This window comes from Pistacia vera, unplaced genomic scaffold, assembly GCF_008641045.1.
Source record: "Pistacia vera cultivar Batoury unplaced genomic scaffold, PisVer_v2 Contig406, whole genome shotgun sequence".
In the NCBI taxonomy this organism is placed as follows: Eukaryota; Viridiplantae; Streptophyta; class Magnoliopsida; order Sapindales; family Anacardiaceae; genus Pistacia; species Pistacia vera.
Window position 1 is genome coordinate 273841 of NW_022196231.1, and position 20499 is coordinate 294339.

The 20499-nt window shown below is 36.3% G+C and overlaps 1 pseudogene; it reads right to left on the minus strand.

The window, feature by feature from the left end:
- Positions 1-1844: 1844 nt before the first annotated feature.
- LOC116142266 lies at positions 1845-2793 on the minus strand (annotated as a pseudogene).
- Positions 2794-20499: the final 17706 nt, after the last annotated feature.

Genomic DNA, 20499 nt, shown 5'->3' on the forward strand with positions numbered 1-20499 from the left:
AAGGGAATCTCGTGCCTGGCTTCTCTTGCCGCGGCGAAATCCTTGCCGAGGAACCTCTTGAAAAATTCAAATTTATGGAATTGCCCTCTGCTTTCTTCCCTTGCTTGAATCTTCTATCTTCGATGCTTTCCCATGGGAACAAACTTCATAGTGCTTCAAATCGCTTCAAACTTTCCCAACTTTGAGATTCACTTGCTTCTGGTCCAAACACTCCAATCCGCTCATATTTGCTCAAAATACACGTTTGGGCCTAAAATATAAAATATGTGGAATTAAGTAGCAATTCAGGCACAAACGAACTAAGAAGTATCCAAAATCTGGCTAAAAAGCCTAAATAAAAGTATAATCCTTGGATTATCAAATACCACAAACTAAAGACATGCTCATCCCTGAGAATCATGTACAAAAACACGACTACAAGAAAATGACTATCTAAAAGTGTAATTTCTATATTTTTTTATTCCTTCCATATTATGTTTTGTTATGTTTTTGCCTAGTTGAGTTGATTAGAGTTTATTTTGTAAGTTTGGCATATTTGGATAGACTTATGAAATAATTGAGAAAAGATTAGGAAATTCCATATTTTGTTATTCTGGCCAGTGCTGTGTTTTTCAGGTTTTTCATGGAGTTAGATTTCTTGATTGCAAAGTGTTCTTCAGAAAAAGTAAAGTAGACGAATCAAGCATTCCAGGAAGGTACTATGGGCGAGAATCCGAGTTTTTTTGGGCCCTCATTATTTTTTAAAACCGGACCTGAATCCTATTTGGGAAGGATTTCCGCTGAGCATTGAGTCTTCGAATGGGCCTAACTAGACTTCAGATATTGAAAACAGGTGATTCAAAAGCCCAAATTCATCCACACATCCAGGACTACAATTTTTATTAAGTGACCAAGCCCAGACATTCTTTACACTACAAGAATCCTGGTACAAGCTGGATTACGAATTCTATTTTCCATATCTGATAAGATTTTGACAGTTTAGAAGTCTATCTTTTAGCAAGATCTAGGAAGTATTTTCGTGATTCCTGGGAAAAATTAAGGAAAAACACATTATTATTTATGAGTTGTTAGGTTAAACAGGGAGAACAGTAGTAGAGTTTAGTTTTTAGTTATTTTACTTTCTATGTCAAATGTGTGGCTGATCTTTCTTCTTCAGTTCAAGGGGATTTTGAAGCCTGAATTCATGTCATTGGTTTAACTAACTTCGTAACATTGTTCTCAATCTCATTCTTATTGGAATTGTTTATGTTATTATGTTTTTTTAATTGCTTATTTCAGTAGTGACAATTAAGGGAAAATTCAGGTATATATGAGACTTGTGTTTTTCTAGGGTCATAATTCACAATAACGGATAGAATAATGTTACGGTTCGTCCCGTCCAATGCATGTTTAGGTGGATCTTGAACCGAGAACTAGTTGTTTTAATATGTATTCTACCATTGGAGATTTTATTATTCTTTTCACTTTAGATTGCATTGATTACATGTATAACTGCTTTCCCACTTATATACTCATAAAATATACATACTAAAAATACATGTATATTAACAAAGTAATTGGGCCCAAATTTTTCTTTTATTAAATTATACATTCTTTACATAATACAAAATATCTTGTACAAAAACATCAAAAAAACATGATGGACAGTGTAACTATTTCTCTTCACTTGCCGACGTCCATCCACAGTGTCCTCACCTGTTTCCTGCAAAGCATAGAAACAACAGGGTGAGCACAAATAATGCTCATTAAGTAATCCTCCACTTCTCTATCCCTGTAACTCCTTTCTTCAATTCTTTCCTTACAATTGCTCTATTCTCATTTACTCTCTTTTTTTACAACTCTCTCTATTTTCTCTCTTTCTGTTCCTCTTTCTTATAACTCTGTTCTATATTTTCCAACTTAGTTTCCACCCTAAAATTACAAATCAACACATGATTAAATAGAAACATATTTCCACAAATCCAAATCAACACATGATTAAATAGCAAACACATTTCCACAAACAACATAACAAACACATTTCCACAAACAACCTAGTACATAACAAGCACATTTCCAAATCAAATAGTGAAATGATCCATTGGAAATCTGCCTAGACTCGGAAATTTTAGTCCTAACCTGATGTGCCAACGCTATCTTGAATTGAACCGATCCATCTTCACGCTCAATGGAGACAGGTTGGTTGGTCTGTTCATCAGTTTGTTTCCTGAAAAACTTATCTTCCAGAATATCATAATAATCACTGTTCGACTTCCTGAGCAAGAGAGCACCAACAACAGAAAAGCCATTAGCACAATCCGCAGGCTAGCTTTCCACAACATGAGTTATTTGCTAGCAAATTGAATCTCTTTCTCATTTGGATCCTCTAGAAGCCACCATAGAGTACACCAAAAACACAAAGAATTACACTTGTTAATCCCAAAGCTTCCCTAACAGTCTCATTATCAATACTGACAATAGCCAAGTTGAAAATCCAAAATGGTGTCATGCAAAAGAGGAGAAAAGTTGCAAAATGAACATACATATTCCCGAAACCAAGTCTTTCCAGGTTCCACCCTAAAACATAAAAGCTACAAAAAACATAAAGATATGCTACAAAAATATCATCCCAAATGTCAAATAACCCCCCTCTCCATACAGTTGCATGCTCAAGAGTTATGTGCTCATTTCTTGATGCAAATGAAAATCATTTCTCCAATGACAACTTCCGGTTGATGGGATTGCCTGTACTGTTCATGAAAGAGGCCTCCAAACAAGCAATGACCGTCTAACTCCAAGCACATTCCAATCCATTGTCAAATGTCAAATGTCAACTGTCAAAGCAAAAAAAGTTCCACAACTTGTTAGCTAGCTTCCATTTTAAATTTCTTTCTTTTTATAGGTTTGTCCAATCAAATCTACAAATTAGTAAATAGAAGAACAAATGAAACTAAATAAATTCATAGTATATACCTCGTTATTAGAAATTTGGATTGCCCTTCAATCATTTAGTTGAGGATGTTAGTGATTCTAGGTGAAAAACAAAGTTGTATGGTTTAAAGGGAAGTGTTTGTCATAAAATGAAAAGTTGAGGGTCTTCTTGTAATTTGTCTTTTGCATTGTTTGTAATGGTGTCATTTTGCTCCTGATGGTTTTTACATTGTTTGTAACGACAGCAACTTTACTTTCATATTATCTTCTTTAGCTCATTTTTGCTTAAGCTCGTTTTGGAGTATAAAGCATGAGTTGATTGTAACTGATTTTAGTTAATGAAAAACCAATTGAGATTCTTCTCTCTTTCATCATCTTTTCTTCTTTGAGATTTACATGGTATCAGAGCCAAATGACTAACGTCAATGGCTAGAGTTCCTGGTAACAATCTATCAAACAAGAGTATAGAGAAGATGCTTAACGGATCAACCAGTGCTCACTCTTCGATTTTTAGTTTCAGTCTTCAAGTCATCACTCCAAAATTGACTAAAGATAATTACTAAGACAATTATCATTTTTGGAGGTCTCAAGTTCTCTCTACAGTAGGAGCTCACGATCTTAAAGAACACCTAATAGGCTTGATTCCATGTCCAGAACCTGTTATTGCTTCTGATGATGATTTGAAAGAGCTAAGCTCAAGTGAAATTAAGGAAACCCTAGGAAAAAAGAAGATTAATCCAGAGTATATAATCTGGAAAAAGACTGATAAGTTTCTTGTAACCTGGCTCCCAGCGTCAATTTCTGAATGCATGTTTAGTTAACTGTCGAAATGCAAGTTTTCTACAGATATCTGGTTCACACTTGAAAACAAGTTCTTGGTTGATTCTAAAGCCAGAGCTTTGAATTTGAAAAACCTGCTTCAGACTAAAGGTGGAAAAGTAACCCGCCCGGCCCTACCCGACCCAGCCCGGCCCAGCCCACGGCGGATTACAAAGTTTGGCGGGTCGGGCTAACCCCGCCTGCCAACAAAGGCAGGCCGGGTTAGGCCCGCTATTTTGGAGAAAATGGCTGGCCCAGCCTGGCCCGCCAACCCTAACCCGCCGGGTTAGGCGTGGTCCAGGCTAGGTTAGCCCGATTTTCTTTTTTTTTTTTTTTTTAATTTAACTTTTCAAATAAATAATTATAAATATAATTGTTTTTAGTTAACTTTTCAAATATCAATAATTCATTCAATGCAGTTTTTTTTTTTTTTGTTAACATTTCAAATATTAATTCAATTTTAATACAATAAAATTGAATATAAGAAAAAATTAGACTTATTTATTTATCAAAAAATAAATAAGAAATTACAACAATTATGTCTCGTTTAAAACCTCACCAAGAAAAAAACCAATGGGAGGAAAAAACTGGTTAAAGAAAAAAAAAGAGTGCAATAATTGACAAATAATTACCAAATTACATTTTATAAAAAACTAATTTGGGGGTGGTTCACTAGGACCTCCTTCATCTATTACATCTATATTACAAAATTGAAATGATTCTACTAAAGTATTGTCGATAACCTCGTATTGATCTGATGGTCGCGATCCTTCCCAACTCGAAGACATGTGAGGACTTCATCATTTTTGAGCAAGTTTAGTCCTCCTTTCATTTAAAATCCTTCCACTTGCACTAAATGTTTGTTCGGATGAGATGGTTGAGACAGGAACAGCGAAAACATCCAGGCAGTCTTGATAATACCGAAAAAATACATTTTCTGGCTCTCCATACTCTTAAGCTATCAAAGTGACTTGTTGAAAACATTTCGGGGGTTGCAAATCTTGTTGAAGTTCATTACTCTGGACTTATGGAGGACAGATATTAGTTGTGTTGTTGGTAGTGGTGGTGCTTCTGAAGAGGAGGTTGTGCTTCGGATTGGGTCATCTCGGCCTATTCAGTGCATTCCAAGAGTATAAGTTTCATTTGTTGTTTCTCTGATACAGCTTCTCTGGATATTCGCCTCTGTGAACTGAGGGTTCCAACCATAGTTTCATATTGGAAATATACTTCGAAAAGACTATTTTTACCTTCCTATTTGATTGACATATCATTCGATTTGTAAATTTTCACTTAAATGTCAAAAACGTTTCTAAACGTGCTAATTTAATTTAGGATCAAATATAGCACCTAAACAATAAAAGAAAGGAATGGGTTCCCAATATTCAAAAAAAAAAATTTCCATTGCCTTATGGTGCATGTAAAATTTCATGTCTCTATTTTTTGTAAATATCTCAAAAAATTTTATAATTGTATGTATTACAATGGGACTAGTAGGATAATACACCACCAGAAAGTTGTAAAGTGGATTAGTAAAAACATTGAGAAAAGAATGAAATACTTTGCTATCTTCCATCATTTTTTCACAAATAATGATGACCTCTATTATTTCTACAAAATAACTAAGTATTTAGCATAAGGTAAACAGAATCAACATTAAATAATTACTTATTATTAACAGGCATATCTAATACAAAAGTTCTAGTCGACATATTTGATTTTATAAAAGCTCTTGAAATTCAGCATTTCTTTTATTACTACCAGTAATCCAAGCTAAAGATTCCCGAATTCTAATCAATATTTGTTTAACTGTTTTCACTACCACTTTCACAATTAAATAAGAAACATGACATGCACAAAGTTGGTGAAAAAATTCAAATTGTTATATAAAGGATAATTATTTTGAAAAAAAATCTATAGCTTTACTATTAGAACTGCATATATCTAAAGTTAAACTTATCACTTTATCAATAATATCATAATCTTCTAAAACTTCAACACATTTATTATAGATTTCTAACCACTATGGATCCCAATCCATTAATCTAAATCTAATAAAGATTTATTAATTTAAATGTCATTATCAAATAATGACTAGTCACAACAATATAATACTTGGTTAGCTTACCACTCCAAATATCGGCAGTTAGAGCCACACTAATATGACAAGTATGAAATTATTTTTTAATTCTAATTTCATTTTTTAAACAATTTTATTAAATCATTTCTAGTTGCAGTTTTAGAAATAACTTTTAAATCCTAGAAAAAATGAATTTTGAAACAATCTCAAAATATTATCTGATGCCATATTAATAGGTTGATCAGATGCAGCAATATATAAAGCTAATTTCCCTATATACATCAGAATTATAACTCCACGTAGTACCCATATTAGTTATTGGTTGATTGCTTTCTCTATTTCATGTTGTGATAATATGTTTAAGCATGCCTTTTTAAGTACTGTACCATTACTGGAATCAGCTTTATAAACATTTTCACAATATTTGCATCTTGCTTCTGACTTGAACGCCATTTTCTGTCTCGTAAAACTTGTCGAAATGCGCCCAAACGTTAATGTGTGTCTGTCTTTGCTTTCGACGGCAGTTGATGATCCGCCTCAGCTTGAGATGAAGTTGGACGAGGACGACGATTACTCAAGGACGACTTCTAGAACCACCGGGAGCTGTTGGAATCGACGGCATATTTGAGTGTATCGGATTCTGAGACTGGGATTGGGGACAGCGAGACTATTTGAATCTCCTACATTCATAGTAAAAATCAGCGGGACTAGAACTAAGGATAGTAGTTTTTCATCATTGAATTGAGGGGAGAGAAAATTATCCATGTAGTTGAAAAAAAAAATGATGTAGAAGAAAACCCAACACATTAAGAAAGACGAAAAGATGATATGCCCGAAATCTGGAATTTGGAAAATTGGAAATATGAATTGAAAATTGCAAAAACTAATAAAAATTAAAATAAGAGCAAATTGATAACAAAAAGATTAAGAGAATAAATGAATAATTGAGAGAATAGAGATTAGAGAATATGAGAGAATGAGAGAATTTGAGTTGTGAGAAAAATATGAGAGTTTAGGGCCAATTTATAGAAAAAAATGGGGAAAGAAAATGACGAAAAAAACCCCTCTAACGGCTATAAAACGCCTATATTTCAAGGGTAAAAGGGTAAGTTTAAAAAATAAATAAATTTTACAATTTTTTTAATTTATTTTCGGCCAACCCGACGGGTTGCCAGGTTGGCAACAGCCAACCCGCATGCAACCCGCCGGGTTGGCAGTCCTCCTGCAGAGAGGACAAAATAGCAACCCGCGGGCCGCCGGGTTGCCATTTTGCAACCCGGCCCGCCCGGGGGTTGCTGGCGGGTTGGGCTCAACCCGGCCCGCCATTGAACCCTCTTCATTATGGGCCAGGTTAGGGTTGACCCGCCTAACCCGGCCCATTTGTTCCAAACCACACAAAAAGGCAATCTGAGTGTGAGTGAATATGTAAAGAAAATGAAAGAAATTGATGAGAGTCTATCGTCCAGTGGTCAAATTGTTTTAGATGAAGAAGTGTTACACTATGTCTTAGATGGATTAGGTCCAGAGTTTGGTGCGGTTGTCGTCAATTTGACTTCTAGGATTGAATCCAAGTTTGATTCAATTACTTTACAAGAGGCTCAATTCCCGCTGCAGAAATATGAACTGAGACTTGAGAAATTTAATTCTCCTGACTTTCCAAATTGCTCAGTCAATGTGGCATCACTCAATCCAAACTTAACTAAGTTTCAGCTTCCTTGTCACAACTCAGCGTTAGGACATTTAAATTCTGTTGATGGTTCTTCTAGAAGTACTGGATTTGGACTTTTTGGATCAGTCAACCATAATGTTCCGCTGCAGAATGCTTTGTCTGTACCATCATAGAGTTATCCATTGATTGTTAGAGGTCTACCAATAAATCAGAATTCTCCTCATTTCTTATCTAAGGTCATAAGTCAGCTTTCAAATTTACCTGCCTATAGACCCTTTGGATATGTTGGAAATGGTAGAGGTAGGGGTAGAAACAATGGGGGAGGCAAACCAATTTGCCAAGTCTATGGTAAAATGGGACACACAACCATTTAGTGCTATCATCGTTACAACACGAGCTACAATGGCTCTTCATTCAACCATAATGGTTCTTCTCCATAGTTTAATACCAGTTATACTGGTGGTACCTCAGCTCACTTCAATTCACCACAGCAGTTTAATGCTTTTTCTCAAGATCTTGGTGCTGGTGCTGGTGCTGGTCCTGGCAGTGTTAACACTAATTCATTTGGTCAGATGGTTGGTTCTGGAAATAGCTCTTATGACCATCATACACAGCAACATGGAAGCCACAATCACCAGTCTCAACAGTATCAGTCTGATCAGTAAAAGCAACTTTCTTACTCAACTCAATAGCCAGGCTTCAAGGTTCCCAATCCACAAATGCAACCCTCACAAATGCAACCTCCAAACCAAGCACAAATACAACCCTCACAAATGGAACCTCCAAACCAAGCCTTCTTTGTTGCCCACTCAACTACATCCTTTCCAAATCACTTCCAACTCACCACTTGATCTAGCCTGGTATATGGACTCTGGTGCAACTGATCATGTTGCATCAGATCCAAATTAGTTAACAGCCAGCCGTAACTATGATGGTAATGATCAACTACAAGTAGGCAATGGTGAGTCTCTAAACATTTCTCATGTTGGCTTTGCTTTGCTTCCTAGTTCCTTGCAATCTAAATGTGTTTACTTAAAAAATGTGCTTTGTGTGCCTAGGATTACAAAAAATTTACTTAGTATCTCAAAACTTACCAAAGATAATAATGTTGTTGTTGAATTTGATTGTGATTATTGCACTGTGAAGGACAAAGCTTCCAGAACAGTTCTATTACAGGGAAGACTTAAGGTTGGGTTGTATCAGTTGCAAATACCATCTAACTTGTCATCATATAGTTCTCCTTCCCTGCTGTCACCTGCTGTTACATCTAGTAGTCAATCTGTTTCAATTCCTTAAACTTATGTTACTGTTGTTGAAGAAACATCCTTAGGACCTACTTTACATGAAAAAATAAGGCTAGTTCAATTAATACAGTTGTACTATGACTGAAATACAGTCTTCAAAAAACAATTGTAAGTCAGAGGTCACTGACTCAAATTCTTGTAAACCATCTCTGCCTTGTAATGTGTCATCTTTAAATAAAACTTTGTTGCAATTACCTTGCTTGTTATCTCAGCAGTGTAATAAATTGAATGAAATCACCAATAATGCATCTTCTTTACATAATGCAACTCCATTTCATGATACATTTTCATTGCATAAGTCATCATATGCTTTTCAAGTTAGCAATAGTTCAGAAAATCAACTATCACTTTGGCACAATAGACTAGGACATCCGCATGCTGAATCATTACATAAGATCCTATCTTCTCTGCTAAAAAAATCTGCTGGTCATATGTCACAGTTACCCTTTTGTGATGCTTGTAAATTAGGTAAACTTCGTAGGAATACCTTCCCGATTTCTCACTCTAAAGCCACTCGTCCTCTTGAAATTGTTCATAGTGATGTTTGGGGTCCATCTCCAGTCTTTTCCTTAGAGGGATATAGATATTATGTCCATTTTATAGATGATTATAGTCGATTCACTTGGTTATTTCCCTTAAGAACAAAAGCTAAAGTTTGTTCTGTGTTTGTCAAGTTTCATCACTTGGTCGAAAGGCAGTTTAATTGCAAGCTCAAATGCTTGCAATCAGACCAATGTGGAGAATATAAGGGTCTCATTTCTTATCTCACCACTGCCGGCATTCAATTTAGGCATTCGTGTGCATATGTTCATCAACAAAATGGGCGAAGTGAGAGAAAACATTGACACATTGCTAAAACCGGTCTTACCTTGTTAGCCCATGCATCCATGCTTTTGCATTATTAGTGGCTTGCATTTGATACAGCAGTGTTCCTTATAAACAGAATGCCTACATCTGTATTGAATTTTCTATCACCATATGAAGTCTTCTTTGCATCAAAACCATTATATTCTTCTCTTAAAACCTTTGGATGTGCTTGCTTTCCTTATCTTAGAGATTTTAATAAACACAAACTGAGTTTTCATTCTTCCAAATGTGTGTTTGTTGGTTATAGTCTTATTCACAAAGGATATAAGTGTGTCAATTCTGAAGGTAAAATGTTTATCACTCCAAATGTCCACTTTAATGAGTCTGAATTTCCATTTAAAAAGGGTTTTGAGTCTCACTTTCCTAGTATGTCCTCTTCAAAAACATCCTTAGAACAAGTCAACCATGTCAATCCTGATGATCCAGTGACACATTTTCCTTTCACTGTAATGCCTACTGCAACTGATCACAGCTCTGGCAAACAATCCTTATTGCATCATGACTGTTCTATAGCTAATCCTTGCAGTGACAGTTTCAACAAATCAATCATTCCAACTCATGATAATATCTCTTAAAAAACAGACAGGTCTCAAATCTTAACCACCTCTCAAACTATGCTACACACTTCTCCATCTGCCCTTCATAAATCACCCACAAACTGTTCTTTTGCAATTGATCTCACCTGTTACAAACTAGCAAATATTTCCAATTTTTAGTCAACCAATCTAGGGACATCATCCTCTTGTCCACTTGTAGTTGATCTAACATCATCACAGCTTCAAACAGAACACATTAATCAGGATACTTCAGTTCCTAATTTATAAAGCCATACTAATCAGCCATCCTCCAATGAAAATTCAACAATCTATTCTTACCAACATCACACAGAACCAGCCTGCTCTTCCCAACATCAAACAGAACCAGCCTACTCTCACCAACATCACACAGAACCAGCCCACTCTCATCAACATCAACCAACACCAACCTGCCCTCACAAGTCACAACTAAATCAGACTCAATGTTCCAACACTCATCCTATGCTCACTCGTTCAAAGACTGCTGAACAAATAACCATAGCCTTCCTTTCTTCCAAATCATCAGTCATACAACTAGAACCTAATTCCATTCCTGAAGCTTTGGCTAGCGTTGAGTGGAAAAATGTTATGCAAGATGAGTTTGATGCACTCTTAAGGAACAATACTTGGACTCTTGTTCCTAAAACTTCTGATATGAATGTTGTTGGAAATAAGTGGGTATTTAGAACCAAGTTTCATGCTGATAGTACTATACAAAAATATAAAGCTAGGTTGGTAGCAAAAGGATTTCAGCAAACTCCTGGGTTAGATTATTTTGAAACCTTTAGTCCAATCATTAAACCATGCACTATTCGCATTATTTTTACGCTTGGTGTTTCTTATGGCTTGGACATATAGCATATTGATGTAAACAATGCCTTTTTGAATGGAACATTGAGTGAAATTGTTTACATGCAACAACCTACTGGGTTTGAGAGTTCAACCTATCCTTTACATGATTCTAAGCTTAATAAAGCATTGTATGGCCTGAAACAAGCTCCAAGGGCCTAGTTTGACAGATTGAAGCAAGCATTACTAGAAAAAGGTTTCCAAAATTTAGTTTCTGACTCCAGTTTGTTCATTCTCAAAGATCTAGGCCAAGTTCTTTATGTGCTCATCTATGTTGATGACATTTTGATAATTGGATCCAGTAACTCTTCCATTAGCAAGTTGGTTCTTGATTTAAATGATCAATTTGCACTAAAAACCTTGGCATCAATGACATATTTCTTGGGGTTGGAAGCTACAAGAACAGATGAAGGAATTCACTTAAGGCAATCCAAATATGTCACTGATTTGCTTATCAAGACAAAAATGCAAGATGCTCATTCTTGTCCTACTCCCATGGCTATTNTGTATTTTGCTGTTTTTGTTTCTTTATCCAATCATAGCAGTTCTTCTTAAGGTGGCCAGGTTTATTACAGTGGAAACACTTCCTAGTTTCTCCCTTAGACTTGTTATTCTTCCCCTTTTTCTTAGCCCTAGGGTTTATGTGTTGTTGAAAATTCTTATTGCTATCCCTTCCTGATTGACCTGGATCTGATCTACCTTTGACAAACAGGTTATTGCCATTCCTTTTCTTTATTTTCAACTCCAATTCCCTAGATTTAAGACCTGCTATATTCAGGTCAACACTGGGAACTGTCCCAGTGTATTGTAGAGCATTCTTCACCACTAAGTACTCATTAGGCAGTGAGTTTAACAATATCATTGCCAGACTGGAGTCACCCAACTCCTGATCTGTACCTTTCAGTACTAATGTCATCTTAAGAAACTCATCAAGGTTTTCTTCTACAGACTTAGTAACATCCATCTTATAAGAAAACAAGGCTCCTTTAAGAAATGCTAAGTTTGGTGCAGACTGTAAGGAATAAAGGGATTCGAGTTTACCCCAGAGTGTGAGTGGTGTTTTCATGCCATCAACCTTTCGCATGACTGCATCGGACAGATTCGATATGATAAGATTGTAGGCCTCCTCATCCACTTCAGCCTTCTTTTTCAGTTTCTCTTCAGACCACTTGGTGGCATCCTTTTCTAGGGCAAGCCCGACTTTATTGTGCGAAAGAAGGGCTTTCATCTTCTTTTTCCATGTATTAAAATCGATCTTCCCATCATATTGGGTGATCTCCATACGAGTAGTGCTCATTGTATTGTAGTACCAGGACAGAACAGTCAAAGGGTACGTGGCGTTGTTATACCAATTCTCCCAAGATCTGTCAACAGTTTTTAAGGCAGTTACGGGTGTTCCAGCCTATAAACCTTGAACTGTATTACACAATGCAAGACACAAACAAGACTAAAAAGACTAGACTACTACAGCAGACAGAACCGTCAAAGGGTACGTGGCGTTGTTATAACCAAATTTGCCAAGATCTGCCAAGCAGTTTTAAGGCAGTTACTTGTGTTCCGCTATATACCCTTAGACGATACCAAGACTTCTACTTGACTTGTGTTTGTGACTCAGACTAACCAATTCGACTTGATTCAAGGACTATTCGCACAAACCTATAACTTAATCAACGCGACACCTATTAGTTTGCCTTTGCAAAAAACCCAAAATCAACAAATAACCTAACGTACGATCCCTTGTGTTTGTAACTTATTCTCACGAATTAGCCCCAAGACTTACCAAGATCTGAAGTCCTAACGGTCTAGAATCTAGAAAACGAAAAACCCCCAATCTTGACAAACCCTATTTCAGAATTTGTACGAGGACCAACACATTTCTAATCCTAAATCCCTTAGAACTTGAAAGCTCTGATCCACTGTTAATAACCTAAGTCTAATAAACTAATCCGCAACACAACAACACACACGATTAAAGATCAAGAAAATCACACACAAATACACAAGGCACAATTTTACCGTGGTTCGTCTATCCAATCTTGGATAGACTACATCCCGTGAGCTCGAAACCTGGAAGCCCACTGCACTAATGAGACAGTCAAAGAATACAAGAAGAACACAGTTACAATCTGCCTCAAACAGACTACCACCCACTACGGCCTAATCACTCCAGAAACCTTCTACTACAATCTGCAAGAAACAGAGGACAAACCAGCCTCTAGAAGGAACACTCAACCCTCTCTCACTCAAAGCAGACTAAACCAGAAAGATTCAACAGAAGGAAAACCTAGCCCGAGTGTTATTCCCCTTTTGTAACCCTAATCTCTGATTAACGAGAATAAGCATTTTAAGTGTCATGTTGGGCTTCTTTATATACGAAGTCATCAGCAGTTCTCAGCCCTTGGATCTGTGCTTGATTGATGGCTGAAACTTGGTAATGGCTTTAAACAAAACGACCCCGTTTTGACTCAAGTGAAACGGCTCGTTTTTGGCTTCACAAAACTTTCAGTACTGAAAGAGAATTTACTTAATGGGTCAAAGATATCTACTGAGCAGGGTTTCTTCTTCTTCTTCTTCCAGGAAAAGAAAATAAGGTTTTGAAAAGAATAATTTACCCGGCCTCCACCATCAACTGTTTCCCGAATCTTCTAAAAATAACAGGTTTTCGCTACCTGTAATTATGTAGTCAAATCTTCATCTTCTTGGTGGCATAAGAAAACCTAAGCTTCATTCAGGATGATGCTGTATCTATTAATTGAAATGGTCATCGGATGATTAAGTTAAATATTTTTTTTTATACTTAAGCAATTGAACTGAAGTAGTTGTGTAAGATGGTCCAATTAACAGAGGTAAAGCAGCTGTAATTTTATTACAACGTAGATTCTCGGTAGACCGCTGAAAGGAAGTTTAGAAGATGAGAAAACAAAAAAAAAATGAGCTGGGCTTATCGCCTGATTTGTTTTCCACTTTTCCTATGGCTTCAGATAAGAATCCTCTTTCTTTTATCTGTAACTTTGTAATTTTGGCTTCAGTAATGCAGTAGAACTAGTTTATTAATAAATTTCATGAGTCAGCTACTTTAATGAAACAGGACACTAGTAGTTTCTAAATTGCATCCATAAATTCATCTTATAATCAAAATGAAGATGCAAAGGAAGGGAGAAAGAGAAGCAGGTATCAAATTTGTCTGGTTTAACCATAACAAGCCACCATATTGTAAATTATAATTGCAACAATAAACTTCAATTACAGTTACTTGATTCTGCAATCAAAGGAGTTCTTACTTTGCACAAAGAGGTGTTCGTGTCGCCTAAAAGAATTAAGAATCAAAAGCTAGCATAATCTAGAGAATTCCAACCTATTCGAATTCAATCAAAAAACATGCTTTGTCAGCAGACGCCAATCAAACAATTAAGCAAAAAAAAAATACACATCTGAATGTTTGATAGAACTCTTTCCCTGTAACTCACACACTCAAGCACCAATTATATCTAAGCAACTCAACAATACCTCAAAACAAGATTCAAAGGAAATGTGTATATTGATAACAGAAATCAGAGTAATACACTTTGGAATGCAAATCTACTACCTATCCAACTCACACATGCTCAAAGATAAAATAAAAGACTCAAGAAAAATAAAGACACCGCTGGCTTCGAGGGCCAGCTTAGAGAAATAAAAGACTCAAGAAAAATAAAGACACCGCTGACTCTCGAGGCCAGCTTCCTCCCCTTCCCCTTTTTCCTAACTTTTCGAATATCCCGTATCTCCTGACATTCTCCCTATTTAATTCGTCCAGCACTCCCACATAACAAAATGTTTACCTCCCTATCTAAAATGCCATCTGTCCTGTACTTTCTGTCACCCTCCCATGTCCTGCTTGCAATCCTCTATTTCGCACCTTTACCCTTCCTATGTTAGACCAGCACTTCATTGGTCTATCAATGTTCAATAGAAACAAACCCCTTTCTTCTTCAGATTTCGTTCTGGAAATCGAAAAAGAGTTTCAGTGCAGCCTACTTAGCATGAAGCCTCCTTTCTCGGCATCAGAGGTCCTCCAGTAGTAATGATCAGCAGCTGGTGGTGAGATGATGTTATCTTGTGGCTAAGAATGAATCGGTCTTGTCTGTTGTCAGCGTTCTCCAGTACACAAAAAAGTCTATTAGGGTATTACATGAACTGAACCATTACAAGCTAAAATAATATTAATAGTCACATTGCCTGGTTAGCATGAGCATGTTTCATGCATCCTTCTTATTTCTTTTCTTCCTTTTGCTATGTGGCACTAGCTCATCATTTTCCTTGTACGCAGTAATATTTCTTGGAATTGAGAAGAATCCCCTCCTTTAATGTCAATCTCAATGGCAGATTCGGATTGAGAAGAATCCCCTTGGTATGATCTCAATGGTAGGCTGTGCGCTTTCATGTTCCTTGGCTATTTTGAGTGCCTGCGAAAGCAATTAATGGAACATAGTATTAAGCCTGTCATGATTTTACAAAAAACAAGTAAATTATAATTTTTGGCCCCAGTACTCCATTAAAGTAAGAATTAGCAAACTTATGACTCAAAACATACACAACCAACTTCTGCTAAATCAAAAATCTGAAATACTTCTGCTTCAGTCAGCATGAACAAATCATTTCGTTGATCAAAGGATACATAAGTATCTTGGGACCACTTCTTCAAAGATGGAAATATGAAGTGATAACCCACGGGGCAGAATTCATGAGATTTTTCTAATCTCCGAGTGACAATGAGTTTAGTTGAGGTAACGAGATTTCTTTGTCATCCTAACATCAGCTCATCTCTTTCAGTTGTTGAACCTCTTGGCCATGATGATAGGAAATAGACATTTTAATTCGCTGCACCTTTCGATTGCAATTTGTTCGAGTTTTGTAAAGAAAATAAGTTGGAATTGCAAGTTTTGATCCTCTTCATCATCTTCAAGTATGACTTGTTTAATTTTAACACCAGGCAATTTTCAAATCTTGCAGTGCAAAAAATTTCGACAATAGCAGCGATGAAAGATATGTCTCAATTTAAGCAGATACTTAGTTAAAGTGGTAAGATTCTGCAGGCTTAAAGCATGCATGTGACCCTTACAAACATGCTCTAGTTCTTCCAGATAACAACTCCATCTATTTAAATTTGGAGTGACAATTGATGTTGTTCATCAGCTTCACAACCTTAAATTAAATAACACTTTCAATCCAAACCCTGGTACTTAGTTCCTCTAAATTTTTTATCACTCACCACTTGCAGCCACAGTCGGCATTTTATCTGCTCTGTGCACAAGGCCTGATCTTTCCCATACGAAATCAACGAAATTAAACCCATCTCCCAAAATGGGTTCTTGCTCGAATATCTTTCGTTTTGGATTGATTAAAGACTGAAAAAGTTGCTGTTCTTTAATGCAAATGTCGACGCTAGACTGGCGTACAAGTCGGCACGGAAAGTTGGGAAAAAGACCTGCCGTTTTTGAGTAACATCCATTTGCCTGAGTTTAAGTACTTGAGAATAGTTCGTTTTGTGTTTCTCTGGAGGCGAACAGGGAGTTTGGGGTTTATATAGAATTTTCATGAACAGTGGAACCATTAGCCCTAAGCATGATTACCGAAATTAAAGGAAGCGCTAAGGGGCTCTTGCAAGAGTATTGGAGATCGGACCCTGATGATGTTCAAATCCATTTTCCATATTGAGCTTCCTGCATAATGGCAGCAGAGGACAAGTGCAGGGGTTCAAAGTAAAGAGGGTCGGATTTTTCTCCTGTCTTGAATGGGTCCAGTTATGTAACCTGCATTTTTTTTTGCTTTGAGTGGGGAAATTGAAGATTCACAAGGATCTCACAGTCCATATAATCATTTCTTACAATCTGATCGCTTGCGCCGATATCTCAACAGCTGTTTAGATCATAAACACCTTCACGGCAATATCTACTCTCATTGCGAGGCTGAAGAAAACTTAAATAGTGACATTGTACCATTGAATTTTACAGCAGACTGTAATGTGAAGCTCAATTTGAGCTGATATTCTTGAGAGAATTTTTCTGTTTTTGAGCTTGACGATGGAATGGAAGGTTGAAACCAGGGAAAATCATCTGATCACCAAGAAAGAGAGGACTTGAATAGCACTCTACAATTTTTCCTGAGAACTTTTGACGCAGTGCATGAACAACATTTCTTTAGAGACCATTTGGATATTGCCCTCTCTTTTCCTAACTTGATGCTTCTTCTTTGGGCACAACTTTCTTACTTTCGCTATTTCAGCATACATATACTTCAAACCTGGAATTCTCAGATCCTGAGTCTCAGTTCTTTGAAATGCAATCCCATCAAAGTAGCCTGAATCATTTTCGGTTTTCTTACTCCAAAGCTGCCCTAAAACACTAACTGTTTTCTGATTGACCATACTGCAGGAAATCTCAAGCTAAACCTTATTGAACAATCCTCAACATAAGAATTATCTACAGATCTAGGTTTGTTTCAAGATTCGGCAGGCAATAGCAATAAGCTGATTATATTCACATCCCATGACCCTTTGATGACAAATGTTGATTTAGATCAGGGCTGGTAATCCGCGTTATAGTTATTTCAGGAAATTCTCCAGAATCTCAAGCCTTTGTCTGTCCACTGGCATTGAATTATGGTCATTCAGGGTGAAAAAACAAACTTCTAAACATGTTTCAAACTGACGTTTAACCCAGATTTGAATTTCCTCAACATTGCACCTCACTACACATGACCGACTCCACCATTAATTCAACATCACAAGTTCACTAATTTATCAACAATTTTCCAGGCCAACACACTAATTCTCATAAGGTACTTTACTATAACATGAATGATAAGCTAATATATATATACATAACCATATATACCCCCTGCTAAAGAACAAAGTTGTGACCAATCCAATATATCAACCCAACTACCACTTCCCATTACCAAAGTCGGACCCATTTTTAATCATTCTCCCTCCTTTACTCTTCCATTGGCCGAGCTCAAACAACATCCCATAATAAACTGCTCCCAAATCTACCACCCACATTTCATTTAAAATATAAAGCCATTTTATTTTATATATAATTATACCATGCCAAGGGATAAAACTTATTATTTTAGAGTCAAACAAAGGCATTTCCCTTACCATCTCACCAACAAAATTATTTCACAAAACCCATCATATATTTTTACCACCACACAGCACATGTAATCATCATATACATGCATGAAAATGAAGTATTAACCAAAATTAAAGAAAAAACCAAATGACTGCCGACACTACAACTGAAGAAAATCCATTTCACCCTCAACATTTGTTTCCCTATCAAGCAAAAGGATTCTACACATAAATCAATACAGTCAATACAAATTACCAACATATATAACACCCTTATTTGGCCGAAAATCAAGTCTTCATACACTCATTTGCATGTTAAATAATTATGTACAGAAATAGATAATATCCTCATAAACTCAATATCATCAAATAAGTCAACCAAGCACAATTCATAATCAACCCAATTTTTATGCAATACATTCCACTCACAATTTCGGTGCTCCACCCAAAAGCCCAGCACTTCCTCACGGATTTCCTCCTTCCTTTTCACCAAATCTTACAAAAATTTTCTTCACTCTTTCACTCTTCTTCTCGGCTGAAACCCGTTTCTCCTTCTCTTCTCCTTTTTCTTTTCTTCGTTTTTCCCCCCTCTTCTTCTCTCTTTCCACCACTTATTTGGGGAACACTGTTCATCAAAAATATCTGACAGTTTCACTTTAGTCCTCACTTGTTTTGGATATTCTTTACTCCCTCAAAATTTTCTAATTCTTGCACTTTACTCCCCAAAAAAAATCACAAAATAAAATTTAATAAAACAACTTATAAAATATGGTCTAGAGATTATGTGCCATGAAATTCAAAATGCAATACAATTAAGAACAACCATAAAGCCTTAAAAATCAAACAAAACCAACAAGAAGCATAATAACAAGAGTCCAAAAAAAAAAAAAAAAAAAAATCTAGGTTGGAGGAGAATTCCATCAGTATCTGCTGCATTGTTCAAATTCAATCAATACACATGCGAATGTGCAAGATATAAGAGCCAAACGATCTCCAGGTTCACCCTTCATTGTATACTTGCCAGCAGAGGCCAATTATAGAAAGTGTTTTACACTTCTGAAAGTTCAAATTGACCTAAACACCTTTCATCTTCTGATTTAATTCTGAAAAAAGAAAAAGAAATTTAAAACACAGAATCATTATCTGATATATGAGAGTTTGAGTAAGATTTATACAGCCTAGTTAACAAAAAAGCCTGTAATTGTGGCATGATAGATCCCTTCGAAAGTGTTAATGGTCACAATTCTCTGTTTTGAACTTGAAGACATGTTAGTTAGGGAAACCAGGGGTGGTATTATTTTATATCTTGTAGCTAAAACTGAGTGGTGTTGAGCTGTTCAAGTATACAGTAAAACCTATTTGGGTGTTACATGAACTGAACCACTAAAACCGACAAGAGAAAGAGTAAGAAGAATCTAATATAGAATCACATTACCTGGTTAACAGTCATGAGTTTGTTTCAGGTTTGCTTGTCAGTTTTCAATATCATTTTGCTGGGTGACAGTTTGCTCATCACGTAGCGGTAATACTTTGGGAACTGATCAGATTTCCAGCACACGATCTCAATCGGTGGCTCTAGAGTGAACTCTACTCCTTCATTTTTCATGCTTATTTTTCGTGCCTGCAAAACCAATTAATGGAAAATGAAAGACGAAAAATGACATTAAGCTTTTCAAGGTTTCACAGAAAATATGAATTAGCTAAGAAGGAAAAAAAATAATTAATTTTCCGTCCAACTCCATTAGTGTAAATAAAAAGAGCAAATTCTTGACTTATGATGGTTAACAAAGTATAAACCAACTTCTATTGAGCTAAGAAGACTCAAAAAAGTACCTTGGCTTCCGCGTGCACAAATTTATTTTGTTGATTTAAGGAAAATGCTGTATTCATCTTGGGACAACTTTCAACTATCAATGAATCCAAAGATGGAAATATGAAGTGATATCCGACGGGGCAGAAGTTAGCAAGATTTGGTAAATTTCTTTGTCAAGTTGGGGTAGCTGGATTTCTTTGTCAGTCATGACATCAACTCTATCAGTATGTCCAAATACTTCTTCCAGTTGATTCGCCCATACGGTCATACCACACTTACCAATTTCAATTGTTGAAGACCTCTTGCCGTGGTGATAGGAAGGACACACTTTAATTTCTAGCACCTTTCGACATAAATTTCTAAGAGATTTGGAAAGACAGATTGGAGATGATCATCATCATCTTCAACCACTATTTGCTCCAAGTTTATACAGCCTTCAACTGACAGAGTTTCCAATTGCAACATATTTCGAGCAACAGTAGTTGAAAAGATATGTGTCAAC